Source organism: Agelaius tricolor, unplaced genomic scaffold (genome assembly GCF_023055355.1).
Source record: "Agelaius tricolor isolate 1412-34295 unplaced genomic scaffold, bAgeTri1.0.p SCAF_29, whole genome shotgun sequence".
NCBI classification, from domain to species: Eukaryota; Metazoa; Chordata; class Aves; order Passeriformes; family Icteridae; genus Agelaius; species Agelaius tricolor.
The window spans coordinates 1,010,122-1,035,728 of NW_027269289.1; the positions used below are offsets into that span (position 1 = coordinate 1,010,122).

Genomic DNA, 25,607 nt, shown 5'->3' on the forward strand with positions numbered 1-25,607 from the left:
GGGTAACAGCTACCACTCCAGTGAACCTCAATTGTTGCCAGGCATGTGTGTGCATTTGAAGGGTGAGTGGGTGTTGGGGACAGAGATCTCACACAAATTCTAAGGCTGTGAGAAATCCAGAAGGGGCAAAGTATCATTCTGGGTCAACTCCTACTGAAATTCCATTACCCCACACCTTCAAAATGGGCAGGTAGGGCTGGGCTCTGGGAGGCTTCAGTTTTAAGTGGCTTGTGCTCCCTGGCATGTAAGCAATCATATGAACTCTTGTACTGATTGATTGGGGTATGCCTGCTGAATGAGGAGGGGGAATCTCGGGAGACAGGAAAGTCTCTTCTTCTCCTTTCTCCCTTCAGAACCCCCTCTTCAAAGAGAAATGCCTGTGCTGGGTTACATGGGACCCCTTCCCTCAGCCCAGTGTCTAACTCACTGTGGGAGCCAAACCCAGAGGAGTCCCAGTATCAGTCATCACATGGTTCCCACACAGCAGGAGAAAGCATTGCTCAGAGCGGGGCTGGTGATCTGTGTACTGTCCTGATTCCATCCATGCCATTCCTCTCAGCCAGATACTAAAAGGATCCCAGGAAACCCACAGTGCTCTACCATATCCCGGCAGCACTCCCTGCTGTAGCCTTAGTGATGCTGGATAACCTAGTCAATGAGGAGCTCTGTCTGGTGATGGAATGTGTGGATGGAGGCCCTTCGCAGGAGGTTGTGGGGCTAAATGAGAGATGGCAGTTGAGTGTCAGGAGGGCAGGGATCCCCTTGTGAGTCCATTGGCTTTGGCACTCTTAGCCTACTTTTCCCCAAGTTCCTGCTTTCTGTACATTTACAGTAGAGAACCTTGCTTGATTTTAGAACTAGAACAAAGATCCCAGATGGAACAAGTCTTGCTGGTTTTAGTCAGAAACATCAATGACCAGAGGTAATGTTTCCTTTGGTTTGGTCACATCTTTTTTTCTTCTCAGTGTTCAGGCTGGGTTGTGGGGTGTCCTCGTTTGCTGCATTTTCTGAGTTCCTCTTGGAGCCTTTGAGCAATAGATTATGCCCTCTGAGGATTCTTTGTGCTCCTTGGTGAGACAGGGGAAGCTTCCAGGCAGTTTTTGGGTGAGCTGCTGCTGTGATGTCATGGGAACATTGGCGTGTCCTTGTTGGGTTCCCATGGCTGTGGGGCACAGAAGCCTCAGTATCCAGAGTGGCTCTGGGGCACCTGCTCATTGCCAGAGGATCCACCTGCCCGAGGCATTTTCAGCAGCCAGCCCAGCCCTGATGGGTGTCCTTGCAAGGGTACAGTCTGAAGACATGTTCAGCACAGCCAAAATTATACAGCAAGTGGTTGCTGCAGTTTGCACTCTGCATTCTGTGGCTTCTTATGGGTATTTTTTAACCCACTTGGCACCTAAGTCGAAGTTTTCCCCAGGTGCACCATACCTGGGTTTGGAGTTGCTGGGTGCTTTCTGTTCTTCCTTTGGAATGAAGTTGATTTTGAAACAAAGTTGCCATTAAGATGCCGCTCTTTCGGTAGAGCTCCTGCCAACAGCTTCTTAAACAAGGGGTTGTTTCTAGCCAGCAGGGTGTGCGCAGCATTTGGAATGTAGCCTGGAGAGGTTCTGTTCCCCAAGCAGCGAGTGGTAGTGGAGCCTGGAACTCCCTCCGTTTGCTGGTCCAACCAAAAACTGGACACAGCCTAGTGTTTTGTGCTGTTCTCTTGCTTGTGGTGTGATCAAAAAGGACTGTGGCTCCAGGAGGGATATTGTGAAAGCAAAATGCTCTCTCTTCATGTTGACTTGTTCTATCGGATTTTCCACCACAGGCAAGTTTTTTTCCTAACAGCATCTGATTCATGTTCCCTCTCTCTCCCTCCCGCATGGATACTGAGAAGCTCCTTCTTCAGTGAGCAGGAAAGGAACCTTTGGTGTTCAGAGTTGTGCAGCAAGTTTTGAGCTTGGCCTGTTGCAGCAGAGGGCCTGCCTGAGAGGCTGAGAGAAAGTTCTGTCAGTGTCATTGCAGCAGTAGAAGCAAAGGGATCCCTGGCTGTTTTCTCCTTTTCTGTTTAAGAGCTTTTGAACACAGCATGAACAAACCCTTTTCCATACAGCATATGGCTTTTCAGCATCCTTAAAGCTGGGTGAGTGAATTTGGGTTGGATGAGTGGGGTCTTCTGGTCCCAGTGCCACCCATGAATTGACAGTCCATGGATAGCAAAACTCTATTCACTGTGACAGGGTCCTGTGGATGAATGGGACCAAGAGCTTGATACACTCCTGCCTCAAAACCCAACAGATTTAGGGCCTCTTCAGGGACCAATGTCTAGTCCCAAGAAGCTCTTTTCTTGGTTAAGCCATATAAGGGTTGGGCTATGATGGAAAAATCAGTAGTGTGCCTCCTTCAAAACACCAATAATCCTAAAGCAAGCTGGAGCTCCTTTGTGGTTCCAGGAATTTTCATGTCACCCAGGATAGCTGGTGTGTCAGTGGGAATTCCCAGAGCTCCTCCCCTGCACCATGTACTGCAACCCCTGCATTTCCTTGTCATCCCATCCCATCCCATCCCATCCCATCCCATCCCATCCTATCCCTTGAGATGTTACACCCACCTTGCTCTGCGTTGCCTTTCACTGCCCACCTCCCCTCCCCCTTACTTCACCTTGCAGACCCATCCATTGCCTTGCCTATCCCTTCCACTCCCCTCCCCTGCCATGCCTACCTCACTTGCTTTATCCCCACTGACTTTCTCGTCTTGCCTATTTTTAGGATGTTGGGAGATTCAAGACAGACTATGGACTTTGGACCTGGTTAACATAAGAAATTTGATAACAGGATGCCTTGGCAAAAGCAAAAAGAACTTTGAAAATTAGACCTAGATTGCAAGAAGATTAAATCAGACAGGTTTACCGGAAAAAGAAAATCTCAATAATCTCTGCAAGCAAGAGATGTTGTTATATGCACAAAGTTGTGTATGTGATTTTAACCTAATCATTGTAGTACACATTACTAGTCTCCCTGAAATAGTATATAAGTGTTTGTATCCCACAATGAAATCAGATTCTGATCACCGAGTCAGTATCCCCGTCTCTCTCCATTGCCAACAGCCTACCCCTTTCTCTCCTTGCCTGGTCTACCCATACTTGGCCTGGCCTTGCCTTCCTCTCCCCTGCCTTGTTGTGCTTTGTACACACCTCCCTTGCCTTGCCTTGCCTACCCCTCTCTTGCCTTGATTTCTTTGCCTGGCCCTGCCTGCCCCTTGCTCACTTTTCCTTGCCTTGCCTGCTCCTCCCTCACCATGCCTTGCCTGCCCCTCCCTCACCATGCCTTGCCTTGGCCTTGCCTGCCCCTCACTCCCTCCCATGGATAACTGTGAAAGTTGTGGTGCCTTGTTCCTGGAGTTCCCACATGGGATTGATGAGTTAGAATGGTGAATCAGCTGATGGGCTGTGTCCTGCTTCCAGATTTATCTCTGCTGTTGCTAAACTGCCTTTTTCCCTTGCTTTCCATATAAGACATCTCCTTTTTCAGCGATGTGCATTTCTTGTTCAAACTGTGTAGATTCCAAGGACTGTTTGACCTCGAAGGAATGTCTCTCCATTTGATTCTGTTTTCATTTACAAGTAACCTGGGAGCAAGACTCAGCTGTAGTCTTTTCAATGAGGTGATTTAGCTGTGCACACTGATCTCCATGCCACTGTTTTCTTCTTTGAGCTACCTTGTCCTTGAGGAACTGTAGCTGGTTATGGAACACATGGACGGAGGCACTTTTAGAGAATGTTGTGGATGAAGGAGAGATGGCAGCTGTCAGTCGGGTGGTGAGGGATCCCTCTGGTGCTTCCCATGCCCTGGACAAAGTGGTCCTGTTAAACACGTGATAAGAACAAAAAAAAACCCAAAAACCTAATCTGCCTTAACATGTAGAAAGATGCTGCTCTAATTGTTTTAGATTAGCACCTCTTCCTCTTGGCCACACCATGTTCTGTTATACTTACCATTCCCCAAGACAGGAAATCTCTTGGAGCCATTTCCTTTCTTTGTGTGATGAATTCAGATCCTTCGTTTTCACCCTCATATTTCTTGTTCCTCTATTAGAGCCTGCAGGCCCTGGACTTCCCAGGTCATCCACAGGGATGTCAAAAGCTCCAGCATCCTTCTGGGCATGGATGGATCTGTCAGGTTGGGTGGGTGGTTTTGGTCGGGGGCAGCTTTCCTGGGCTCTGGGGTCTGGGGCTGCTGCTGCATGGTGCCAGTTCCCGAGGAGTGGTGCTTGTGGGAGTGCACGGAGCCCTGCTGAGGGCTGAGAGCATTTGCCCCATGTTGAGAGGGCCAGAGAGGAACAGGATGTCAGGAGGGACTTTGGTTTGTGTGTGTCCCTTCCAGGGGGACAGAGTTCTAATTGAAAACTTCCAGTGAATAAATGAAAGCCACTGCATGAAACTTGAGGGTTTCTTTAAGGGGCCACTTCCCACTTCCATCTTTCCTTGGCTACAGCTGTGAGGAAAGAGAGCACAGCCACTTTTCCAGCAGCATTCCACAGCACATTGTCAGCCTGAGAGTGAGGAATTCTTGTGCTTGGTTTCCTCATTCCAGCTGCCTTTAGCAGGATTTGATTTTCTCCTCAGCTGATTTTGGCCTCTGTGCCCAGCTCAGCCCTGAGCAGGATGAACAGAACTCGATGGTGGGGACTGCTCACAGGATGGCCCCAGCTGGGAGGAGTGGTACTCATAGCCCCAAGGTGGACATCTGGTCACTTGGGATGGTGGCAGTATAGAAGGTAGAGGAGAACCTCCTTACTTTAAGGGAACTCGGGCCACAACAAGAAGAAAATTTCAGAGTGTTTGCATAGGCCCGAGTGCACAGAGGGATTGTGCCTTGAGACGAGCAGCTGGATGTTTATGCACATCATTGAAGGGAATCCCCAAAGACTCAGGCCTTGACACAGATTAATACTTCCCATTCTCCAGCAACCATTTGCTTTGGGTTTTAAGTTGTTGCAGCTCTTCTGTCTGTGGGGACAACCTGAAAACATGAAGCCAGCATATCAGATCTAATCCAATCTTGCAAAAAACCCAACCCCTAAATCAACACCTAAACCCAACAACATTTCTGAAAGAGTTTTGAAAACAGGTGTCATGAACCTCCCAATTCTTCTAATTGGGAAACTTGTCCAAATCATGAAAATTATTTTCTAAAGTCCACGTGGTCAAACACATTTCTTTCCTAGTCCAAGCCACTTTCTCCATGTCACCAAGCTTGAGCTTTCAGCAATCCAAACATCCCATTTCTTGCCTGGCAGTTTGTAGGATGTTTGCAGGATGATGGGGCTGTGATTAATGCACCTGAGTGTCTTCTCAGTTGAATTCATTGGGTGCCCCCCTCTTATGAATCTCCAGTCCTGGTTCTTTTCAGATAAACACTAAGTAGAATTCCTAGAACAGGAACAGGAAGGGACCTCTAAAGGTCATCTAGACCAACAGCCCCACAGTGAGCAGGAAAATCTTCAAGTAGATCTGGTTACTCCGAGCTTCTTCCGACCTGAGTTCAGATGTGTCCAGGGATGGGGCATTCACCATGTCTTGGGGAAGTACCCATATTTCCCCAGTCCCCTTGTAAACAGTCTCTTCCTTAGACCCAGTGTGAATCTCCCCTTTTTGAGTTTAAAGCCATTTCCCCTTGTCCCATTGCAACAGGACCTGTTACAAAAGCTTTGTGCCCAAGTTTCTGAGAAGCCCCCTTGAAGTGTTTACAGATTGCAATAAGCTCTCCCTGGAGCCTTCTCACACTGAACAAGCCCAGCTCCCTCAGCTGTCCCTCATAGAAGATGTGTTCCACCATCCGATCATTCCTGTAGCCCTGTTTTGTCCTTCTGGAGTTCATTCAGTTTTATGGGTGGCAAGAGAACTGCTGTAGAATGATACTGGGTATGGAGGCCTGAAATGGTTTTGGCAGTCCCAGCAGGGTGCTCATAGCATAGGTTATGGGAAAGAAGGGACCATGGTGGACTCACTGTGAGAATCAGAGAGGCCCTGGCTTAGTCCTCCTGCCCCACTCTAGCAGGTTTCCTCATTTTTAAAGATTTATGTCACTGAATCACAGGTGACCAAGGACAGCAGGACCCATCCATCCTGGCAGCATTCATCTTGGAAGAACCCTTGCATGTATGGAATTTTGAAAGTGGGGTTCCAATTACAGCCAAGGATGCCTGGATGAGAAGGACAAGTCTTGTCCACAGGAAGGAAAGCACAGAGCCCCAGTGTTTCAGGGGCAGATGAGTGGTGGCCCTCAAAGGACCAAAGCCAGCCAGACTTGTCTTTATGTCAGCATTCATCAGGAAGCAATCTTCGGATATACAAAACTTTGGATCTAGAATCCCAGTTTTGGCCATGGACACCGGGAGGAGAATGACAGTTCTTTTCCATGGGAAAGAAAAGCAAAACATCCTAGTGTTTAAGGGGAAGAAGAGAGATTGCCATGAGGCCACAGCCAGCCCAACCTGCCTATCCTGGAAGCTTTTGTCTGGAAGCAACCCTTGGATAGATGGAATTTTGGCACTGGAATCCCAATTTCTGCCATGGGTATCTGAACAAGAACAACAGTTCCATAGTCAGAAAAGCATGGAGCCCCAGTGTTTCAAAGGCAGATGAGAGCCAGCCCTTGGGAAGCCAAGAGCAGCCAAAGCTTTGCAGTCACGGCAGCTTCTCTCTGGGAGTATCCTTGGACATAGGGAGTTCCAGAGACAGACTCTCAATTTCAGCTATGGGTGCCTGGATGTGAAAGACAGTTTTTTCCATAGGAAGAAAAGCACAGAGCCCCAGGGTTTCAAAGGCAGATGAGAGGTGGCCCCCAGGAGGTAAAGCCAGCTAGACCTGTTCCATGTTTCCTTGGTCCCACAAGGCCCTGCAGTGTCACACTGTGTAGTAAACCCCATAGATTTAGGAAAAGCACCATGGAGGATATGAACAACAGGAATGCTGAAACAGCAAAAGAAAATTCCTGTTTTCCTGTCCTCCACCCCTTAACCTATCTCTGTAACCCTATAAGGCAATGTCATGTTAACCCCTTACCCATTGGTCAAGCTTGGATCCTTTCCAACCCTATAAAAGAAGCATACTGTACCCCATTAGGGGAGAAAGAAGAAGAGCAGAGACCCTTCACGGACCTCCCCAAATAAAGCCATCTTTGTGGAACAGCCTGCGCCTTCTCCTTCTCCTCTCTCTCCGTCTGCTGTGGCCTCAAGCCTGGGGCACCACTACCTAGCAAGCAGAGCTGAAATCCTAAGAGCTTGCAATCACTATAGAGCTGATAATCACCATGCTTGCTAGATGGTAGCCCCGCAGCCTTGGCATGAGCGAGCTAGCTTCGGGCACCCAGTCCCTGCCCAGGGACTGAGCTCCTGAGCCCTATTGCTCTGCTTTATAATAAAAAAAAAAAAACAACCACACCATTGAGGCTTTATTAAAGTGGCATCCCAATGACTTCGGACCCCCCAGAGGCGATATCCGTCGGTTGAGCAAGGAAGCCCCCCCGGGGTTTTCTGTGATTGCCTGTTCGGGAAGCCGCTCCTTCTGTGAAAGGACTTTTCGTTTTAGAAAATCCTTTCCCCAGGAGGGTCAGTTCGACACTCAAAACTTACATCTGAACGGGAGAAAGTTCCGAGAAGAACTGACATCAGCAGACCCCTTCCACAGATCTTGGACCCCAGGAACTATAAGTATTAGCTAATATTGCGCGCATAACTTCGGGGCTCCAAAACTTTTTTTTTCGGTTTTTTTCCTTTTTTTTCGCGTTTTTTCTGCTGGAAGGGCTAACCATTAACATGGGTACAATTTTTAGTACATTAAAACTAAGTAAAACCAAGAGAGAGATATATTTAACTATTTTAGAAATCTTATCTGCTAACAACTTTTCCTTTCTAAAGGCAAGCTCTCAAAAACTAACCTTAAAAAATTTGTAACTTGGATTATTTTGCAATACCCTGATACTGATAAGAAAGCAGTCATTGAAAATTCGTTTTGGGATATGATCAGGAACACAATATATATCTCCCAAACAAACCAGGATTTCTCTGTAACTAATTATTTGCCGTTATTCCATATAATAACTAAAACCGTTGAAAGATTTAACAGAGAAAAGATTTTGCAGTCAGTAACAGACACTTCCTCTTCAAATACTAACAAGATTGATAAGGACTCAGAGGAATGTCACTTGCATACCTCACATCACCCCTTAGGTCCTAAAGTCCCTCTCCCCTCCGTTACTCCTAAAGCAGAGGTTACGCTGCCCACCACGGTTCCCCTCCCCACATCCTCCACCCCTGCGGGACCTGCGCTGCCTAACTCCACGGATCCTGTCTTATCTGTAACTCCACACATCACATCCCCCCTACCCCCGGCTCGGCTTCCTCCTTGCTTCCAGTCCCGGGGGTCCCTTTTCCTGCCTCTGCCGCCCCCTCCACCCCTGCGTCGGCTCTGCCCACCTCCACTGCGCCCCCCCCCCCACCCCCGCGCTGGTGTCCCCCACCATCCCTCCCGTTGCCACGCCCGCCGCCCCCGCTCCCCCCGCCCCGGCTCTGACCGGCCCAGCCCCTCCCGACGGCTCCCTGAGCCACACCCCCTCCGCTTCCGAGCCCGTGTCCATCCCCGCCCCCTCCCCCTGCTCCCTGCCTGCCACAGCAAGGGGACCTCACACAAGCGCAGTCCCACCAACCCACCCCGTCACTGCAGCACCCCAGACCGGTCCCACTGCCTGCCTCCCCTCATTCCCCCCATGCCCACACCCCCACCCCGCCCAGCCCCCCTGCCCCCACCACGCGTCGCCCCAAACCCCCGCCCACCCTCAGTGCCACCCGAACGGAATCCCAGACACCCCCCACGGTGCTATCCCCCCCACCCAGTCCTGTGCATGCTGTGCTGCGATCCCAGCTCCATTGGCACCTCCCCCTAGCCAGGTCAAGCCATGTCTCCCCCCCCAGCCATTGAAACCTTTGAAAAACGCTTCTAAACGAAAAAAGCGTAAGTCACGGATAGCAACCCCCCCTTAGTCCTCCTCATAGGACCAGAGCTCTTGCAGAGAATCTGATTCTGATACGATCCACACGGATCCATGGACTCTTATTAAAATAGAAGTGACAAAAGTTGGGGACTGGGAGCTGGCACAGAAAATTAATGATTTCCCAGTAGAATATAAGCAAGGACGGAACGGTGGTGAGTCCACTATAAAGACATGGAAGGCTAACTCGAATAAGGAACTAGTGCAATTAAGAAATATAGCCAAGGAACATGGGCGAAGCACACATATTTTTAGAAATTTCTTAGAAGCCATGTTCTCAGCTTCCTTGTCTTCCATGTCTTACTTCCCCACGATATAAAAAATATTTCACACTGCCTCCTGTCCCCAGCAGAATATATGTTATGGGACAGGCATTGGAAAAGACATTTAAAAACATTATCAGATTCATATTCTGCGGATGCTAATAAGACGAATTTTACGGTAGTCCAACTAGCTGGTGAAGGTGACTTACAGAAACCAGCAGACCAACTGGAAACCTTGAATAAAGAGGCACTGCAGGACATTGCTCTCGCAGCAAAAACCTCTTTACTTCTCGTGCATGATGAGTCAATGCCAACAATGCATTTTTCTACTATTAAACAAGGGACTGATGAAAGTTTTATCAAATTTGTGGACAGACTTAGAGATGCTCTGGAGAAACAGACAGAGAGCACAGAGGCAAAGAAGGAACCCTTATGTAAACTTGCCTTGAGTAACTCTAATGAAAAATGCAAAGCCATTTTGAGGTCTCTACCCATGGATACAGACCCCACCATAGAGCAAATGCTGGAATGCTGTACACATCACATGTGCACTGAAAATACAGTGGCCCAAGCAGTTGCTAAGGGTATTGCTGAAGGAGTTTCTGGGGCATATGCAGTAATAGCTTCTAAAGACCAAGCTAAATGCTATCACTGTGGGGATCTTGGACATTACATAAAGGACTGCCCAGAGAGATCACACCCCCGATACCACCGTAACAATTACCAAAGACCCCAGAATCAGCAGCGCTACCAGCAGCATGCGGGAAACTTCTTGCGCAGCCCAGTCGAGCCCTGGGCGCTGACAATAAATCAAAGGCCACCCAGACCCAACCCCGCACCATCCCAGGTCGTTCTGGACCACAAGAAGAGGATCCAACCCACGGGGCAACCCAGATGGGAACCCGTCATCAACTGGTAACTGCTTTGTCCATTGACTTTAATAATGAGAATGTTCACCGTGTTCCCACAGGCAAACATGGGCCAAAAGGTGGTCCTTTGCACATTTTAATTATAGGTGACTCTCTTAATAGCCCAAAGGAGATCTTTGTTGTTCCAGAAGTGCTGACAGTGCATACAAGAGATTCTCATCCAGGTATACTGCATAGACTCACCATTTTTTCTTTCAAAGGGAACTCCAATAGCACAAGCCTTTTTACTCCCAAAGGATCACAGGGAACAGATTCCTCTCAACCCTACAGCTATGTGGGCACAAGTCGTGGGACCATCCAAGCCTACCATCGAGTGCGGCCTCACCTGCAAAGGCGAGAAGACCCACCTACCAGGGATGCTGGACACCGGTGCTGATGTGACCATCATCGCCCGCTCAGAATGGCCAGCATGCTGGGAGCTACAACCTGTTGCAGGCATGATTTCAGGGATTGGCGGAGCTACAGTGTCCATGAGAAGCAAGAACAACATCCTTGTGGAAGGCCTGAAGGCAAGCTGGCAACTATTCAACCATTTGTGGTAAGGGCCCCCATCACCCTTTGGGGCAGAGACGTTCTATCCCAGTGGGGAGCTTCCCTACATATTCCCACTCAGGATTTCTAATCGGGGCCACTGAGCTAAGCACCCTGCCAGAAACACCTCATCTCACCTGGAAAAGTCACAAGCCACTCTGGATTGAACAGTGGCCCCTCAATAAAGCCAAGCTGCATGCCCTAAACACCCTCGTGGAAGAACAGCTCGCAAAAGGCCACATAGTGGAGTCCAACAGCCCTTGGAACTCTCCAGTCTTCATTCTACCAAAGCCTGGGACAAACAGGTGGAGGCTCCTCCACGACCTTCGCAGAATCAACGAGGTCATCGAGGACATGGGCCCCCTCCAGCCTGGCCTGCCGTCCCCATCGATGCTGCCTAGAGACTGGACACTTGCTATCACAGACATTAAGGACTGTTTCTTCAGCATTCCTCTGCACCCTGAGGATGTTCCACGGTTTGCTTTTTCCATTCCCTCTCTTAACAAGGAGGCCCCGCTCAAAAGATATTATTGGCGTTACCTTCCTCAAGGACTAAAAAACAGCCCCACTATTTGCCAGTGGTACATGGCTCACAACCTGTCTCCCATTCGGAAATCATTCCCCGATGCTATCATCCATCATTATATGGATGACATCCTGGTGTGTGCTTCAGACAAAGCTTACTTGGACAATACAGTTAAAAAGACTATGAAGCCATAGAAAAGGCAGGAATGGAGATTTGTGAGGATAAAATCCAGTACACCAAACCATGGACTTACCTTGGAGTCCAGATCCGGGAAAGGACCATCGTACCTCAGCAGCTCACCATAAATGACGACCCAAAAACCCTCAGGGACTTACACAGCCTTTGCGGATCCATCAACTGGGTACATCCACTGCTAGGAATTACAACAGAGGACCTTGCTCCCTTGTTCAACCTTCTTCGCGGACCTAAGGACCTGGACTCTCCCTGCAGTCTCACAGAAGAAGCCAGAGGTGCCATCACTAAAGTCCAGGAAGCCCTGTCTTCACGCAAAACCCATTGCTTTGAGCCCAGTCTGCCTTTCCAGTTCATCATCCTGGGAAAAGCACCTCGATTCCATGGACTGATTTTCCAATGGGACTCCCAACTTCGAGACCCTTTGTTGATACTGGAATGGGTCTTTACAAATAGCCAGCCCACAAAGACACTCACCACCTACCAGGAGGTCATAGCACATTTAATAAAAAAGGCAAGGACTTGCCTTCACTCTCTTTCAGGTTGTGAGTTCGAATGCATATACTTACCAATAACTCTTACAGACTTTGAGGATTTGATCCAGACCAATGAAAGCCTCCAGTTTGCCCTGGATAGCTACACGGGCCAAACTTCAGTTAAGATCCCAAAACACAAACTTTTTAACCTTGATGTAACCTTCCATTTGATTCCAAAACAAATCCAAAGTAGAAAACCTCTCAAGGCTCTAACCCTCTTTACAGATGGCTCAGGGTCTTCCCACAAGTTGGTGGTTACATGGAGAGACCCCCAAACACAAGATTGGCACTCTGACATACAGATTGTGGAGGGATCTCCACAGATCGCAGAATTAGCAGCTGTTGTCAGAGCCTTTGAAAAATTTAAAAACGAGCCTTTCAATCTGGTTACAGATTCAGCTTATGTCGCTGGGATAGCGATGAGAGCAGAACATGCTCTTCTCAAAGAGGTCTCTAATCCAAAGTTGTACCAACTGCTCTCTAAATTAATATACCTAATCTCCCACAGAAAGCAACCTTACCATATAATGCATGTGAGGTCACACACAGACCTCCCAGGTTTTGTTGCAGAAGGCAACAGAAAAGCAGATGCATTAGCAATGGCAGCAGAAACTGCTAATGTTCCTAACATCTTTGCCCAGGCAAAGTTGTCACACGCGTTTTTTCATCAAAATATACCTGCCCTTATGAGAATGTTTAAGCTCTCAAAGGATCAGGCAAAGGCTATCGTGGCTACGTGTCCGAACTGTCAGAATTATCAGATACCATCTATGGGTATGGGAGTCAATCCCCAAGGTCTGAATAGCTGCCAGCTGTGGCAGACAGATGTAACTCACTTCGCACCTTTTGGAAGGTCAAAATATGTGCATGTATCGGTCGACACGTTTTCAGGAGCAGTATTTGCATCATCACATGCAGGAGAAAATACGATGCACACAATAAAACACTTTCTCCTCGCTTTTGCTGCCCTGGGTGTACCAAAAGAGATTAAAACAGATAATGGACCAGCCTACACTTCCCGCAAGTTAAAGGAGTTCTTCAATGAATGAGGAATAGCACACAAGACTGGCATACCTGTAAACCCCACAGGACAATCCGCCGTGGAAAGGACACATCAAACCCTCAAAAGAGTCCTCGATCAACAGAACAGAGACACAAGAATCGCATCTCCAGTGGAAAGACTTTGCAAGGCTCTCTACGTCATCAACTTCCTGAACGGTACAGCATCAGAGCCTGACCCACCAATACTTCGCCACTTTGCAAATACCACCCAAGCAAAGCTCACTGAGAAACCACCTGTGCTCGTGAAGGACCCTGAAACACACCAAATTTCTGGGCCTCACCAGTTGATTACCTGGGGTAGAGGATATGCGTGCGTGCTACTATACCATCCGGTCCGAGGTGGTACCCAGGAAAAAACATAAAGCCATACTTAGGCACTGCAAACACTACTCCTGCAAACGGGGACAAGAACACTCCTGAGGAAAACACAAGACCACCTCAAAACCAAACCAGCTCTGCCTGGAGACGAAGACGTCGCCGAATACCCACAAACGCAAGAACAGACCACCCCATTACAAGACAGCAGACAAAACTGAAAAGCTAAACAACAGTCTGCTGCATCAGGCTATAGATAGCCTTACCACAAAAGTGTTCTCTGAACTATATGTTGTTACACTGTTTTTTTGTATTTAAAGAAAGAAAAAAAAAAAACCAAAGAGTTATTCCCTCTCCCTAACCTTTAAAACCCCTTAACCTTCTACCCACTCCTCCTCCCTTAGTGTAGCTTAGAAATTAAAAGAAAAAGTGGGGGGAGGAGGGGAACACAGAAAAGAACAAGGCAGAAAACCCTCTCATCATAAAGATAACAAATTCTGCTTATATTCCCTATCAGAAGCCCTGTTCCTGCCCAAAGATGAAAAATATCTCCGTTGCTGCTGTCCTCATTGCTGCCTGGATGTTCTTCACCGTACCACGTGCCTTCGGCTGGATTAGCCCACAGCCTAGCCATAATGTTTGGGTAACCTTAGCAAAAACATTAAAACAGGACAACATGTGCTTGTCCATGGGAAGTATTGATAATCCACTTTCCACATGTCTAGTAGGAATTCCCTTTGTAGCAGGGAATTCCCTTGACTGGCCTGTCTATAACTCAGAGCTTCTCCGCACGACAGGTAAGAGACCCAATGCGGCTGATACTTGGGACGAGTGGACAAAAATTCTGCCAGATGCTCGAGAGGAACCCCAAGAATTAGATGTGTTGGGGTCTTCCAAGGCCACATACTGTGTCAAATTTTACTTTAGACGTCCAAAAAACAATTGGCCAGAAATTGACCAGAAGAAAAACACATATCGAAAAGAGATATCACCAATTAACAAAGCCTATAACTCTCACGATTGGTGCAATTACACGGCTCCTGTGATTTCTGTGTCCTCTCTCCATCCCAAAGTATTACCCAAGGGAATGTTTCTCATCTGTGGTGACAGAGTATGGGCTGGGATCCCCTCCCGACTCCAGGGAGGTCCCTGTACCCTTGGAAAACTTTCTACCCTTACACCAAACATCACTCTGTTACATAATTGGAAAAAAGAAAGTGAATCAAAACGACAAAAAAGGTCCTACACTGAATTTGATGAAAATTGTGATCCTAAATTATACAATTGGAACAAACCAAAAAAGATTGCTGTCTCCCTCTTCTTACCCTGGGTATCTGCAGCTAAAGCCCTCGGTGAAATCAATCACCTTGGGTGCTGGCTCAGTAAACAAGCTAATGCTACATCTGCAGCCTTGAGTGATCTCTTAAAGGAAGAAGAAACCACAAGACAGGCTTCTCTCCAAAATCGAGCAGCAATGGACTTCCTGCTGCTTGCCCATGGACATGGCTGTGAAGACTTCGAAGGGATGTGCTGCTTCAACCTCTCTTCACACTCGGAATCCATCCATGTGAACATCCAGAAACTGAAAGATCTCATGAAGGACTTGAAAGTAGAAAGAATCCCAGACTGGGTCAATGAACTTTTTGGGCAATGGGGATTAACAGGATGGGCTGTATCCTTGGTTAAGGGAATGTTGTTGATTCTCCTTGTAGTTGTTATTGTGTTAGCTATGTTCTCGTGCCTTGTTCGCTGTTTCAAAAGAACTATAATGAACGCCTTTTTTGTAAAAACAGAAAGTGGAGTTGTAGTAAACTCCATAGATTTAGGAAAAGCACCATGGAGGATATGAACAACAGGAATGCTGAAACAGCAAAAGAAAATTCCTGTTTTCCTGTCCTCCACCCCTTAACCTATCTCTGTAACCCTATAAGGCAATGTCATGTTAACCCCTTACCCATTGGTCAAGCTTGGATCCTTTCCAACCCTATAAAAGAAGCATACTGTACCCCATTAGGGGAGAAAGAAGAAGAGCAGAGACCCTTCACGGACCTCCCCAAATAAAGCCATCTTTGTGGAACAGCCTGCGCCTTCTCCTTCTCCTCTCTCTCCGTCTGCTGCAGCCTCCAGCCCAGGGCACCACTACCAAGCAAGCAGAGCTGAAATCCTGAGAGCTTGCTAATCACTATAGAGCTGATAATCACCATGCTTGCTAGATGCATGCGGCCTTGGCATGAGCGAGCTAGCTTCGGGCACCTGGTCCCTGCCCAGGGACTGAGCTCCTGAGCCCTATTGCTCTGCTTTATAATAACGCCATAATGAGAGGTTATTACCATAGCACATATCTGTCCTGTGTAATCAGTGTCTATAACACAGAGGTGAACAAAAACACCTTGTAATGTTGCACTTGATCTTCCTAATAACAGAGTACTTAATCCCCTCCCTATAGGTCCACAGGTCTCGAGAGGAACTTTATGCACCTGCAATGAGCTTATGATTATTGTGATGGTGATGGAAACATCCGTACCTGCTGCCTTTCTCGTTCTTCCTGTGAACTGGCTGCATAGGCTTGCACTAGGGGATAGGGGGATGGGAAGATGCTTGTGTCTGCGTGCGCTTCCCCATTGCTCTCCTGCTCCCGTTTTCCTGCTCATCAAGAAGCTGTCCATGAAGATGAAACTTGGACCTGCACTGCTTGGCCAGATGACCAGGCTTCCCACATTGGTTACAGCTTCCCATTATAGTTCCAATTCTCTGCTTTTGATATGTCCTCTGTGGTTAGACATATGGGGACAGTTTGCTTTCACATGACCTTGTTGCCCACAGCAATAACACCAGAGCATTAACTTAAAAGAATCAGCTAACAAAGCTATACTATATGATTCGGTCCTAACTTTAGCACACGCATCAATTAGTTCATTTAAGGATGGATTTTCTTTTGGTAACAAATCTATAGCCCTTTTGCAGTCCTCATTTGTATTATCTCAAGCTAATTGCAATATTGATTTCTTGGATCATTGTTTACTATTTGTTTTTCCATGGCATCTCATAATCGTTCTATAAACTGGAGGTACGGCTCATTGGGACCCTGTTTGATTGTGGAATATCTCTGGGTTGGTGTTACCATGTCTGCCACTTTAAGGAGGGCCTGCATTCCCAAGTGTCTTGCTTGCCTTAAAATTAAAGGATGCAAATGTGCCTGCAACTGTGGGTTGTCAGTGGGATGCAGTCCCATAAGATGAAAAACCCCAGCCCCAAAGCATGGATCTTGCCGCAGTACTTCTAGGTGGCGTAGCCCTTGATCATCTGCATATTGCCACCAGGTGGACTCGAACATCATATATTGAACTGGGGTACAAAGCAGCTTCGCTATCTGTTTAATATCAAAGGGTGTCATCTCACTGGCAGTTAGGACATCACTCTCTTTCCCTTCTTGCCCACTCACCCCTTGGGCGCTTGTAGCTATACTTGTTGTTATGACTCTTAGTAGCAAGGTCTTGCTGTGCTGGTTGACAAATCTAGGCACAAATAACCATGTTGCAATACTGGAAACATTGTTCTGAAAATGCATACAAATAAGCCATTTAGTGCCCCTCATTTTAGACTCTCTGGTTCCATTGCAGCTTTACCTGCAGTGGATTTGCTGTTTGTTCTCCTGTCCTTCTGGGTCCAGAGCTGGCTTGATTAGTTTTTACTTTAACAATTGGGGTGAGATTGGTGTGAAATTGGAGTGAACTCATCTGCAGAAAGTTGGATTGAGAGGTGAAAGGTGATGTGATAACCCTTTCATATCAAAGTCCTGGATTTCTGGCATGGATATGTGGGTAGAAGGGTGAATGAGAGCTTTGTTTGGGGGATTGGAATGAGGTGTAATAGCAATCTTTATTGTTCACAGCTCATATTTATGTGGTTTTCAAAAGTCACATGTTTGATCCCAATTGGCTAGTAACTTGTTGCCACCCAGTTCACTGTCCAATAGCTGCCTGTGTACATGTTTGCCAAAAATTGGCCAGCATCTGTTCCTTGCAGTTAAGCCTTTCCGCTCCTCAAAGCTTTCTTCCTTAAAGAGGTTTACTTCCTTTCCTCATGGGTACAGGCTGATTAAGTCAAGGTCAAAGTTACTTGTGTCTGTGATGCCTTCAGGTCAGCTGTTAGCCGTCACAGATGCACTTTTTTGTTTTTCAACTACAAAGGCAATCTTTATCCTCCTCTGCAGGGCCCCTTGCAGATAGGATAAAAAACATGGTACAATGAGTGAAATAATTATAATACAAAAAATAATAAGCCCAGTTTGAATGAGGCTCTTCTCCCAGCTTGATAAACCTAACCCTTCCAGCCAGTGATCTATCCCAGAAAATCCACCATACAACACATGCCATCAAACTCTTCACAAAGATGTCCATGAGCTAACAAAAGAAAATCAATGGCAGCAGGATTTTGCAAGGTAGCATGCCGCACACTATCTACAACTATAGCTAAAGCACTCAAAATTAGGGAAATGTTATTTACTCTTTTTACTACAAAGCAAGCCAATCTATTTAATTCAGAAACTATCAGGGGGTAACATTTTGCTTTCCTGTTCCAATTCAGCCCCACATATCATGTCCCAGTGTATAATTAAAAAAGACGCATCCTTCTGCTGATAATGTCCCTAAAATCTCTGTCTTGGGGTTCAAAGAAAGCAACAGGTAAATTATCATTTCAAAGATCCCATGGTTCCATACGGGTTGTGGTATTACAATTGTTCTGGGAAGAGTGTTGCATTTTGACAACATTTTGTGTTTCTTTGTGTATACTTTGTGTGCCATTCAAGGGTACCCCCACTAAGCAGGTGAGAAAAGGTCGTTCTGGTCATGCCATAGCCTGCAGCTCAACTCCATCCTATCTCTTCCCATAGAAGAACTTCTCCATTACTGATGGAAAGTTTTTTGAATTGTATTTGATGTCTTCTGCTATCTGTTCCCACTCCTCTGTGGGATTGGATGTGCTTGCCCAGGGGGGTCTGGGGTCTCTGTACAAATAACAAACGGGACAGGACTGCTAGGAATGTGCCTTGAGCTGTTTTATTTTCCAGCATCAGTCTCATTACATGGTTACAACGATGGGAAGATGCCATCAGCTCACATCCCAGGCAGCAGACCAAGAACTTAATGTTACACCTTACTTTATAAGTTTTTTGACCAATCACACAAAGCAAAAGCACATTGACAGTAGTTGCATCCAGCCACTATAAGCACATGTACCTTCAGTTTAAACAATGCTTCCTTATTTTGAATACAATATCTGCTTGTAAGCCTTAAAACACAATGCACAGAGCTCCATTATTAAGCTTAAAACTTACTAATATCTTGCTAGATAAACTTTTCTGCAGCTTAGGGAGTTATTCTAGCCAAGCATTAATACACAGACCATTGTTCTAGTTGTCCTTACTTTTCTACTTCTTAGATAATTTTTCTGCTGACTTATTTTATGGCTAGTGCTTAGCTCTAATCACAGTTCTGCTGTCTCTAGGGCCAGCCTTTTGCAGCTTTCCCAAAACCCTCTGATTTTATGGATTCCCACACAGAGCTGTCATATTTGACTGTTCAAACAGCCCTAAGCCTGTTTATTTACTAAGGCAGTGTCTTGGTTTGAAAAGACAGGTGTCTGTTAGGGAAGGCAGAAGTGTCCCCTGAAATGGGAAATGTAAACTCCCTCCCTACAAATTATTATAATTTTGAAATTAAGGGGCTTTCAGGCAAAGGTATGGGAGTAGGGATAACAGTTCCTAATTAGGGAAGAAAATAAAAATATTTAAAAAATGCAGTAATACAAAAGACCGACAGAGTCAGAATATGACCTGACACCCTGTGAGTCAGGGTGTTGGTAGCAGTCCCATTAAATGGTGGCTGCAGTCCTTCTGGAGTGACAGATGTGGTTCTGTTGAAGCATTGATCCTGTAAAAGGGTGTAGTTTTCCTCTGGAGATCCAGTGGTGGTGTAGATGGGCCTGGTCTTCCTCTGGGAATCTAGTGGGAAAAGGCTGCTTCTGGTGTTCCAAATCTCAGAGTGTATCCAGGTAGGAATACTTGGCTCCTCCCCCTGGGCGAAGCATTTCACAATATGATGCTGTAATTTTATCAGTCATGCAGTGAGACTCAATGGCCCACTAAAAGAAGATATCTCCCCAGAGGGAGAATTGGTTGTGGAAGAGGTAAACTGCCCAATTAAAAGAAGATAAATGCCCCACCTCTAATAGATGGGAAATAGAATACACACCCCTAAACCACATCTTAAACCCCCAGAAAGGATGTAAATTTTCTTGAAATGAGAATTCTTCATTATGCCAATAGCTTGTTTTAACAGGCAAGTGGGCTCTCTTCTCTTCTGACAAGAGTAACAGACCTCCTGTCTTATCTACCAAGCCTCTATTCAGGCTAGGTGTCCATGCATGGACAGTTGCTGCCTTCCAGACATCCAGAAGGGCTCAGAAGGTTGGTTTTGCTTTGTATTTATCTTCCAGCATGCTGGAGAATGCAGCAGCCAGGGTGGGTCTCTAATGGATGAACCGTGTGTTCAAGTTATCTTGTGTGTACTGGGATTTGTGAGGAAACTAATGATCTGTCTGACTTCTTACAGGCATTAGCAGCGGTTGTCTCCTAAAGAAAGCACCAAGGCTGACATTACTCAAGGAATGAGTTTTTGTAACTTTTCTTCCTCATCCCAGCTCAGGTAAGGGTGTTTCTAAAGAAAGTGGCTCCCAAACAACAACCAGACCACCAGTACAGACGTACTGGGGCAGTTTCCTATACTATTAGGAGGTTTTGAGGTTTCAGACTTAGTAAATAACTGGAAGAGCTTGCCTGAGAACACATAAACATCACACTTTCATTATGTGAAGTGTAAATTTCTTGTCATATAACTTCTGTCTGAAGTGTTTGAGCTTGGAGATTTAACAAGCCAAGGCTAAAGGCCACCAAGGTGGCTGTTGCAACCTTGTGGTCCTGTGCTGACCTGGCTGCTCCATGGGCTGTGAGTTTTCCTGAAGATACTCATAATGCTTTTCTTGTTGGAAGCTGTTTCTCACTTCACCTCAGTGCAGACCTAGCAGCCCAGGGCCCAAAGGCTGTTATATGAGCTGTGTTGGTGGGGTTGACTCACTCTGGCATGTTTGATAGCAACTGTTAGTTGTCTGTCTTACCTGTTCTGTGCTGCATAAGCCATCAGCTCTGCAAACTTCTGGAACAACAAAATTTGGAGATGGGATGACCTCAGCTCTTTCCAATTCTCCATTTCCCTCCTTTGGGGGAAAGCTTGCTCCCTTCACTAAATTTTCCTATACTGGCTCCAGTATTCAGTGACTCAAGCACAGGGTTTTCATTGTTTCTCTTGGGAGACTGTCAGACTGCTCACCATGAGATGCTTTCCTAAGCCTCTGCCTGATGTGTTCTGCTCCAGCAGGATGCCCCCTAAGGTGCAGGAGCTCCCCAGAGCCCCTGAATAAAACCTTGGATTAACCCCTGCTAAGAGTCGGCCCTTTATCCTCTACCGACGTCTCTGGTGTCTCTTCTGCTGCAAAGGCGACCAGCCTAGGTGCCCTCAGTACCCTCGGGGCATGGGAGACTGTCTCCCCACTGTCTGCCGAGTCAGGACTGGCCGGGGTTCCTGAGGGGCTCCCAGAGAGACAGAGACAGACCTGGAAGAATGGTCAGCAAAAAGCTGCAGGGGGTTAATGCTAATCAAATGAAGTACTTGAGTACTGGTTAACCCTTTCTGGGTTACTTTGGTTCATGTTCTGAATAAAAAGGCTTGAAAGGAGAATGTCATAGTCACTTGAAGGCTGACAAGTGTGAGCACTGAGGTCCTAGGACTTAAAGGACAGGGGAAGGTTTTAACCTGTAGAATATAAACATTCCTTCAGTGATGACCTTTTCAGCTGAAATGGTTCACTACATGGGCAACTAGATGTGGCAATTGCTGGTTTTATTTTAGGTTTTGCTTGTGCCTAGAACTGAGTCAAGAAGCTTGATTTTTCTTAAAAAGCTGAAGATTTTCCCAAGGATTGCTTTCTCTGTTATCCTGTCTGTGCTGCCAATGCTGCATAACCAGTAGCTTGACTGTAATGCTGAAGTAATTATTAAAATATCATCTGAAAAATAGATCAGTCATGACAGGATAAAGCCATTTTCCATGAAAGATGAGTGGGATCAGACCCTGGATACTCTCAAATGTATCCCGCACTGAAGCATGATTTCAAAAAGTTAAGATTTCAGCTGAGGGTTAGAAGCAATTCATACTGATCAGGAGGTAAGTTAGATAGGTAGACGATAGGTTAATGATTATTAGATGCTTAAGCTAGAGCTGATTGTTATATTGTTTGCTATTATGAACTTGTTTGTAGAAGGAAGTGGAGTAAGCGAACTGTTATAAGAACATATTGAAACCAGGAGAACAATAGTTAGCACCTGGGCTTGATGTCAATCAATCATGAAGCAGTGAAGTGATATGCAGAATAAATGGACTCCACAACTTGATGTAGTTATGAAGTGGGTATGTATGTCAGCGCCCAGCACAAGCGGATAGCTCTCATGAAAACTTGTGCCCTGAGCCCTGTGTGGGATCTCAGCACATCGTTCCCGATGTCCAGAGATGCCAGGAGAACCCTTGGGGGTCTCGGAAATCCTGGAATGTTGCCAAGAGTGTTTGGTGGCTTGATTTTGACCCATCCACAGAAGTAACAAGAGTTTGAGGACATGAGAATCACTTTAGAGTGAGAGGTGTAAAAGAGACACATTTAGAGGGTGAAATATAGACTTTAAGGTTTTTGGTACAGGGGGGTTATGGAGACAAGATGGAGGGATCAGGGCGTGTCTCATCCTTCTTCTTTCTTCTTCTTGTCCTCCATCTCCTGTGGTGATGTTGGCACTTGGGGATTGGTTTATGGTGAAGGTGCACTTGCCAACATGGGTGAAAAGTATTGGGAAATAAAGGTAAATATTATGTACGTAGATTTTAGTATAAAAAGACATGACCGCCCCGTGGGTGGTCAGAGAGTGCCTGTGACTGCTTGCAGATCAGACCTCTGTTGGGCAGACAGAAAATTTTGTAGATAAGAAATAATAAACAATCTGAAGACCGAAAAGCTGAAGAGTCCAGACTCGTCCTTTGAATCGCGTGCCACCCAAGAACCACTCTACCCGTGTCGGGGCAGAGACAGACAGCCGGACCCGACAGCCCTGGTCTGAGCCACATCTTTATTCACAAAGGTGTTCCATATACATTACATAGCACAACCTTTCCATGCATATTCAACCCCTGGCCCCTCCTGTCCTCGCCTCGCATGGTAATTAGATCCATGCCCTTCTGAACATGCATTGTGTGCTGTGGTGGTCGCACGGGGGTCTTTCAGTGGTCTCTGAGGCTGAAGGCTGTGGTCTTCCTCATGACTGAACTTTTGAACTCTTCTCCTTTGTGCATATGCTTTGGTCCCTTGGTGCTTATCTGAGTATGTCTGTCGATTTTGATCAGCTTGGAGCCAGAGGAGCCCCTTTATCTGGGTTTCTTGCATTCCTTGGTCTTCTCCCGGTATTGTTCTTTATCACAGGAAGCTTCAGAAATTTGCATTTTCCTATGCCCTTTGTACCATGGCAGAGGTTTCTTAAGTAAAAGGTTAAAATTCAACACACAATTCTACAAGCTAAAATTTAAATGCTTAATTCATATTGCTAACTTAAGTGAACCCCCAAAACCTCAATTTCAGCAGGGGACCTTGGATCATGCCAGAGGGTCACAGAGATCTGACGAAGATGTTGTTGACTTCATCCCTGGGACCACTAACCCAATTCAAGACCACTGACCCAATTCAAGAGAAGAATTGCACATGCGTGAAGGACTAATAACATCATTTTAATACAGAGGATGGGAGGTGCTGGGGTTAAGCGTATGTATTGTATGTAAGATCTTGGGAAATAAATAGAGGACAAAGAACCTTGTACAGTGTGGTCACGCCTTTTGGGATGACTCCCCTGCCACCCACTGGTGTTAATAAACTTTCTAACTTAGACTAGTTAGATAATCTTTGTCCATGATCTTTGGCTTTAATGACTCAAGACAAGAAGGGAGAATTAAATTCCAAAGTGTGTCCATGCAGGGGACAAAACTAGAAGCAAATCCAATGTACACCACTGAGAATTCTGGAAATATTTAGGACAGGATGGAAAGGTGGTAGAGGTTAAGAAGTATGTGGTAGGGTAATTGTCTCAATTTGAAAGACAGGTGTCTGCTAAGGAAGGTAGAAGACTCCCTTGGAATGGAGAATGTAAATCCCCTCCCTCCAAATTACTGTAAGTTTGAAATTAAGGGGCTCTCAGGCAAAGATATGGAATAGGAATTACAGTTCTTTACTAGTATGTATAACAAGGCAAACGAAACAACAACTATGGCATTAACAACAAACAGAACCAGGGACCCGGTAACAGTCTTCTTGATTGCAGGCACTTCCCCCTTTGGTGCAGTTACCATCACAGCTGGCAGGAATAAGCAAAAATCCCGGGCTCATGGGCAAGGTGTATCAGAAGTTTCACGGCAGCTGGAACTGTGGGGACATGCCAGCAAAGCAGCCGGCTGCGGGTTACAGCACGGAGAAAGCCAGAGCAGTACCAAACAAAACAGCAGGGGTGGGGCAGCGGGGGCCTGGCTCTGAGCAGGGCAGGGAGAGGCAAAGTTCAGGATTCCCAGGGCACATGAGCAGATGGTGATCAGTCCCTCAGGGCTGAGCTCCAGCAGTGCTGATGAAATCTCTTCACAGTATGTGACAGCCTGGCTGTCCTCCTCCGATGCCAAAGAGCAAGAGACAGCGAGGCTGCCCCCCCAACCCCGTCTTTTTTACCTGCCTCCCATTCTCATGGTATCTCTGTCCTCCCCTGAGAGAAACTCCCAAAAAACTAGAGGAGTTCGCCCTCCCTCTCAGCACCCAGCCATCAGCACTTAGCAACTCAGAGGGAAAAAAAAATACAACAAGGAAAGAAAAGGAAAAAAACCCCAAAAAACTCAACCCCCAACAGTGATACATCGTGGGATGGGAAACTCTGGTGTTTTTTTTTTTTAATTGCTTGGTAAGCTGGTTCATGGACTATATGAAATGAGCAGTGGGCTCTTCAAACTTGGGTAGAGAACAAGGACTGAGCAGGCACAGGGAAGGGTGTTGCCCTTGCACCTCTGCCAGGGGAGTGGAGGGAGGTTACTTGATGCTTCCTCACAACCTCACACCACACACCTGTTCTGCCAACTGCTGTGTGCACAAGGAGGAACTGCTACTTCCTTGGGGAGAAGTTTTCAGTGCTCTGACTGGCTGTGGCAGGGGGCGAGAAAAGCCCAAGAGCGCAACAAAGGGTAACAGAGAACCAGCCTCTGCAGCCTGACTCACGCCATCCCTGCACAGCTTCCCTCTGTCTTCCAAGAATGTTTAATAATGCAGCACACGCAGCTGAGATCACCCTTCTGGCAAGTGTCTGCTGTGGTGTGAGACCAGACATCTGGCACCATTGCGCCCACTTATAGTCTCCAAGGCAACAATTTCTCCTTGCTCTTTGGAAGCTCTGTGTGTTCCTAAAGAAGCTGTCGTCCTTCTTGATGTAAATGCAGCAGGTGTGAAAGGCTTTATCTGTGCTAACGAGCTCTAGATTGGGTGGCTGCTGCTCCAAGGAGCAGTGCTGCCTGCTCCTTGGATTTCCTGCTGAAGATATGCTGCCAGTCCATTCCTCATGTCACAAAGCATCTCCTGCTTGTTCCTATCCCTGTGTGCCGCATCTGTAGCCAGCTGTTCTGCCAGGGGGATCACTGGAGATCTCTGCTGAGGTGAGGTATTCAGGAAGAATTAATTCCAGAGGAGGTACTTGCCAGCCCTGAAGCACTTTGTAGCACTAAAATGCTCACAGTAAGCAAACAATTTAGCAGTGCCCCAGAGATGTTTCTGTGGGCTTCTCTTGAGCAGTTGGCATTTTCTTGCTAATGTGGTTGTATTTTGGGGCAATGTCAGAGGAAAACTCTTTATGCTGTTTATGTAGAAGAACCCCCCGTTAGGTTTTACCTGGACCTAAGACCAGGTAAAACCTAACAGGGTTTGTGTACTTGAACACAAGTGTGCTTGAAAACAGGAATTTACTGAACATTCCTGATTGTGGGGTCACTGATGTACAGTGAGGGACTCCCATCACCTGGAAGAAAGCCAGAATTGCTCTTCTGGCA

At 46.6% G+C, this 25,607-nt stretch overlaps 1 long non-coding RNA gene across 3 annotated transcripts in view; it reads left to right on the forward strand.

Annotated features, from left to right (window-relative positions):
• Nucleotides 1-1,862: 1,862 nt before the first annotated feature.
• The window catches only part of LOC139600927 (uncharacterized), a 28,652-nt gene continuing 4,907 nt past the window's right edge, over nt 1,863-25,607 (forward strand). The window contains exons 1-3 of one of the 3 annotated variants that reach the window (XR_011682718.1): nt 1,863-2,125; nt 20,001-20,093; nt 23,125-23,550. This is a non-coding gene — a long non-coding RNA (uncharacterized lncRNA). Of the gene's footprint in view, nt 2,126-20,000; nt 20,094-23,124; nt 23,551-25,123; nt 25,218-25,607 lie in introns of those variants that run through there. The other 2 variants (XR_011682716.1, XR_011682717.1) reach the window with 2 other exon arrangements.